The sequence below is a fragment of the Tachypleus tridentatus genome, chromosome 4 (assembly GCF_004210375.1).
Source record: "Tachypleus tridentatus isolate NWPU-2018 chromosome 4, ASM421037v1, whole genome shotgun sequence".
In the NCBI taxonomy this organism is placed as follows: Eukaryota; Metazoa; Arthropoda; class Merostomata; order Xiphosura; family Limulidae; genus Tachypleus; species Tachypleus tridentatus.
In genome coordinates, this window is record NC_134828.1 from 113,927,546 (window position 1) to 113,933,545 (window position 6,000).

Below are 6,000 nucleotides of genomic sequence, written 5' to 3' on the forward strand. Positions count from 1 at the left end.
TTATGCCCAGTCTAAACTCGTACTTATTACGCACAAAGTGAGCAAATTCTGTATTAGTGTGTTTTTATGTTTCAACAAATTTGATTTGTGTGAGATCAAGTAAGCAATCAGGTTAATGTTGGTTTGTTTGTTGGAAGTTGACGTAATCAAAGTTGCTTGCTCAGTTAAGTTAATAGTTATTTTTTGTGTTTTGAATTTCGCGCAAAGCTACTCGAGAGCTATCTGCACTAGCCGTCCCTAATTTAGCAGTGTAAGACTAGACAGAAGGTAACTAGCTCTCACCACCCACCGCCAACTCTTGGGCTACCCTTTTACCAACAAATAGTGGGATTGACTATCACGTTATAATGCCCCCACGGCTGAAAAAGCGAGCATGTTTGGTGCTACGGGGTTAAGTTAATACAGTTATTGTTTACGTTTCAAGATATATATATATCTTATCAACAAAAGTAATTTACCTATTTACCTATTTCGGACATTAAAGTTGTAATGATGAACCAAGAGATATATAAGTTTAGGGAAAGGGTTCAGGGGCTAGGATAACATTCTTAAAAGCTTTCCGTTTGTTTGTATGAAAATGTGTGTTATAAGTCACTAAGATTACTTCTTCATTAATAAAATCACGCTTTAGAAACAGGCTTATGGAACGATGATAATGTAGAATCCTGACATACATATTGACGTCGGTGTCCTTAAACTAAAAAGGAGATCGTTTTAAAGGTGACATTTATCAGTAGTAGTATTATAATCTTGTGTGACAAATATCGCATATTACTCTAAAACTTTGCATGGAAACATCATAAATAGTTAGAAAGACGTAATATTGAAAAATACATTTCTATCAATGCTCCATGATCATACAGAACAACACGAACTGTCTCCGTGTACTGTTCAATTATTAAGTAAGATATAAACAACATGGTTCTAGATTTACATTATTTAAACGGATGGCTAACAACGCTATATCTTTGTCTACAATAGTTTACTTATGGTCGAGAAACATGAAACATGTGTAGCATAATAAATACTTCTAGTGAGATTTAAGAAGCTAAAATAATCACAGACCGGGTATGGCCAGGTGGTTGAGGCACTCGACTTATAATTCGAGGGTCGCGGGTTCGAATCCCGGTCGCACCAAACATGCTCGCCCTCCCAGCCGTGGGAGCGTTATAATGTTACGGTCAATCCCACTATTCGTTGGTTAAAAGAGTAGCGCAAGAGTTGGCGGTGGGTGGTGATGACTATCTGCCTTCCCTCTAGTGTTATACTGCGAAATTAGGGACGGCTAGTGGAGATAGCCCTCGTGTAGCTTTATGCGAAATTCAAAAACAACACAAAAACAAATCGTCACAAGATATGACTACGCCGAGAGTGACACTTCACAACTACAAATTAAATATTGTTGCTGTTTTTAATACCACGGATTGCTACAGTTTAGATGTTGTTGTTTTTCTAAATAAATTTGTGCATCTAGTGCACAAGCTAATTATTGTTTCATTTGTTTTAATTCTCTTCGCCCTACGAAAGAGATATTGAATTATGTCACGTGTTTATGTATACGAATGTCGCAGGACAATTAAGTAAATCCAATTACTATTTTTGCGAGGCTTAATGTTAACATAAGTGTTATTGTTTTTACTATAACATATTTTTAAAGCCATTAAAAGGCTTCTTTCTGTGTTTGTAATTTCGCGCAAAGCTACACGAGGGCTATCTGCGCTTGCCGTTCGAAATTTAGCAGTGTATCTATATAACGGATTCATCCAAAATTTGGAATACTTTAGTGCATGTATAGCTGTAAAGGTTGAAGAAATGCAAGTTAAATAAGAAAGGCAGGTAGACAGACAAAATAGATAGAGATACAAGTTAGATAAAAAGAAAACTGATTGGTATATCGTAGATAGAGACAAGGAAATATATCACTGGTAGACAGACAACCAGACAGATCATTTCTGTTCTAAAATATTCGTTTCTGTCATAAATATTTCATTTCACTGTTGGATAATCATTTTTGGTAGGCCTGGCATGGCCAGATGGTTAAGGCGCTCCACCCGTAATCCGAGGGTCGCACCAAACATGCTCGCCCTTTCTGCTGTAGGGGCGTTATAATGTGATGGTGAATCCCACTATTCGTTGGTAAAAGAATAGCCCAAGAGTTGGCGGTGGATAGTAATGACTAGCTGCCTTTCCTCTAGTCTTGCACTGCAAAATTAGGGACGGCTAGCACAGATAGCCCTCGTGTAGCTTTGCGCGAAATTAAAAAACAAACAATTAAATAAAATATTTATTGTATTTCAAACACTTTCAACCTTTCTCTATGAATGAATGGTATTTATTGATAAAAGCGACGCTAATTTGTTTCGTTGTTTTTTATTAGCTGTACAGATCGAATTTTTTTGCTTACGTATAAAATACACATCAATCAAAAACATCTTATGAGAATTGTTTTGTTTTGAATTTCGCGCAAAGCTATACGAGGGCTATCTGCGCTAGCCGTTCCTAATAAAAGAATAGCCCAAGAGTTGGCGGTGGATAGTAATGACTAGCTGCCTTTCCTCTAGTCTTGCACTGCAAAATTAGGGACGGCTAGCACAGATAGCCGTCGTGTAGCTTTGCGCGAAATTAAAAAAAATAAATTATTAGTGATCTATACCATTAAAGAAAGATCTAAGTGTTGTGGTGGATTAGATTCAAGAATATTAGATTTTATGTTAACATTAATAATCCTGGTAATAATATCAAGCGATGTAGAACAGAACACTAGACCAACAAAGAAACGTTGATAAAGACTTATAGAACAAAAAGAGAGCAGGTTGGCCTAACACAAAACACACGAACTCCGTCAATAATGAACGAAACACCTGAACGAAGTCACACTTCAAGAAGTAACATTGTAAGTTACATAATATTCGAAAGTTTAAGAAAAACGCCAAGAAAAATGTTTGAAATGAAATGTCCTTTGTCACAGTTAGCTCAGGAAATATACATTTGAACGACGTTCAGAAACTTGAAGAATAAAGATTCCTTTCTGCAATGCAGGAACTAAAAAGTGATAGATGTATGTCATGTGGAAGGACAGGACCAGTGGGCAGCAGAGGACAGTTTCTGACGAGGTCCACAGATTGCGCACTGGGAACACTATAACATTTACACTTTCCATCTTAAGAATAGAGCCAAACTGAAAAACTTTACAGTGAGTTTGAAAAAATGTTCCATACAGTACCAAATGGGCCTTTTGAACGAGGTACCAATTATCAACATCGATCAGAGAGGTCTGTGGGGTCCATAACTTATGAACAAGACAGGAGAGGAGTCAAAGTCAATGGATCATGTGGGACTGAGATATAAATAGCTCTTCAAAGATATCAGCAAGAAGGTCAAAAAGTGAATCAGTTGGTGTCAGACTGAGCAAATCAGTCAGATTTAGGGAAGTCTGGCTTCTCAAATAAAGAAATGTCAAGCCTAGCATCTGAGAAGTGTTGTGTGTGTGTTATTCTTATAGCAAAGCCATGTGCTCAGCCCACCGAGGGGAATCGCACCCTTGATTTTAGCGTTGTAATCCGGAGACATATCGCTGTGCTAGCGGGGTTGCATCTGAGAAAAGAAAACTGTCTGACCCAGATAAACTGGTATCTGTTGGAGGGCCTTTTACTAAACATAAACACATAGATGACTTTCTAAAATGGAAACATTTGAACAACAGAGAAAAGAAAGATTAGACAGAGGTTAGACATGCCTGAGATACGACCTTTTCGCTTTCTAAAACCACTGAGTTGTTGAAACTCAAGGAAAAGCACCGATCTCTCTCAGCAGAAAGATGAGTAAAAATTTTTAAATGTACTTCGAGAATGTGTCTCTCTAAGCCAGTGTCACCTGGCAAGACTTTGATACTACCTTTGAAGAAGTCATTCAAAGTATTATACATGATTTTCGTTGGTTTCACTGTCAGAATTAGGCATTACTGTTGAATTTTGCAGACTGAAATACGTTCAGTTAGGTTTAATGTTTGCTGTGATGCAAAATAGTTTTTATGATTATTAAAAGTATTTATTCATAAAATTTAGAAAGTTTAAAAAATATGCATCAATCTTAATATTATCATATTTAACCCACTCATTACAAATATAATTCATTATTAAAAAATCAAAGCGTGAAAATATTAAATAATTTATTTATTGCGCGAAATTCAAAACCAACCAAAACTTATAGAGTTGTTAGTCCTTTTAAATCACCATACAGTAAACGAAATTTACTTAGAAATATTAATAATATTATAAAAATTGCGGCTAATTCATTATTCTATATTATACAGTGGACCAACTATTTGGCCCGGCATGGCCAAGCGTGTTAAGGCGTGCGACTCGTAATCTGAGGGTCGCGGTTTGCATCCCCGTCGCGCCAAACATGCTCGGCCTTTCAGCCGTGGGGGCGTTATAATGTGACGGTCAATCCCACTATTCGTTGGTAAAAGAGCAGCCTACGAGTTGGCGGTGGGTGGTGATGACTAGCTGCCTTCCCTCTAGTCTTACACTGCTAAATTAGGGACGGCTAGCACAGATAGCTCTCGAGTAGCTTTGTGCGAAATTCCAAAACAAACAAACAAACAAAGGACCAACTATTTAATAATAATAAAAGGTGCGTATCTGAAGGTCTTTATGTGTATGTGCGTGATTGCCATAAGAGGAAAGAACCTATAAACTTGAAACTGAGTGGGCCTGGGTATTATTACTTATCCACGTGCGTGCGCGTGTGCATATCATTTTATGAGGTAAATTAGGGAAAATCCACCTGGTGACCACCATTTCTCCAAGTAGAAAGAGCCACGAAACATGAAATTTTGCATTCGCACTAAGTGTGCACCTGAGCATTATTACTTATCCAAGTGTGCAAGTGCGTCTTTATGCGAGGTAAACTAGCGAAATAACACACAGAAAAGAAGCGATTTCTTCTATTACATACACAAACAACAGACACGTTTTGGTGAGAACAGTTCTTAACACATATTTTTGTTTGTTTCATATACCCTACATTAAACACAGAATCACTATCAATAACGTATATTGTACGTCAGAGTTTAAGTTGAACTTAAACCCTTTGAACTTCGTTCCTGTTGGGTTTTCCTTCCAGCATGAGCTACACAGTGGGTTAAAACAAACCAAACCCTTTGAACTTCGTTCCTGTTGGGTTTTCCTTCCAGCATGAGCTACACAGTGGGTTAAAACAAACCAAACCCTTTGAACTTCGTTTCTGTTGGGTTTTCCTTCCAGCATGAGCTACACAGTGGTTATCTTTTTTAGCGTTGTAAGCCAGCAACTTTCCTCTCACCTTTGAACTTGGAACTATGGTTCCAAGTCAGTAGTCAGTAGTTTGATGTTTTGAATAGTGTTTTACTCGCGGTATTGATTTCTTATCTCAGATGACAGTTGCACCGCTTAGCGAGAATTTGTTTTGAATTTCGCGCAAAGCTATGCAAGGGCTATCTGCGCTAGCCGTCCCTAGTTTAGCAGTGTAAGACTAGAGGGAAGGCAGCTAGTCATCACCACCCACCGCCAACTTTTGGGCTACTCTTTTACCAACGAATAGTGAGATTGACCGTCACATTATAACGCTCACACGGCTGAAAGGGCGAGCATGTTTGGTGCGACCGAGATTCGAACCCGCGACCCTCAGATTACGAGTCGAAGGTCTTAACCCACCTGGCCATGCCGTGGCGAGAGTTTTAGTAAATTTAGTGGTTACCCATCCGAAACCACAAACAAAAGGGTTCTACGTAAAAATATAAGTGCAAATAGGAATAGCATACGAAGCTAAGATTTACATTTTGTTCTGTAACTTTAAAGTTGACTTTTATCAAATTGTTAACGATACTTTTCAATTCCAAATCTCAATTAAAGACAATATTGAACAATCATTTATAAAGTTAGGTTTCAATACAAGAATACTCTTCTTTTGGGGTGATTAACGAGATATTAGAACCCTAAAAATCAAGGGTAGTTAACC

At 37.8% G+C, this 6,000-nt stretch overlaps 1 protein-coding gene across 2 annotated transcripts in view; it reads right to left on the minus strand.

The window, feature by feature from the left end:
• The window catches only part of LOC143249907 (uncharacterized), a 53,842-nt gene that overhangs the window by 21,712 nt on the left and 26,130 nt on the right, over window positions 1-6,000 (minus strand). The gene's annotated exons all lie outside the window — the stretch shown is intronic.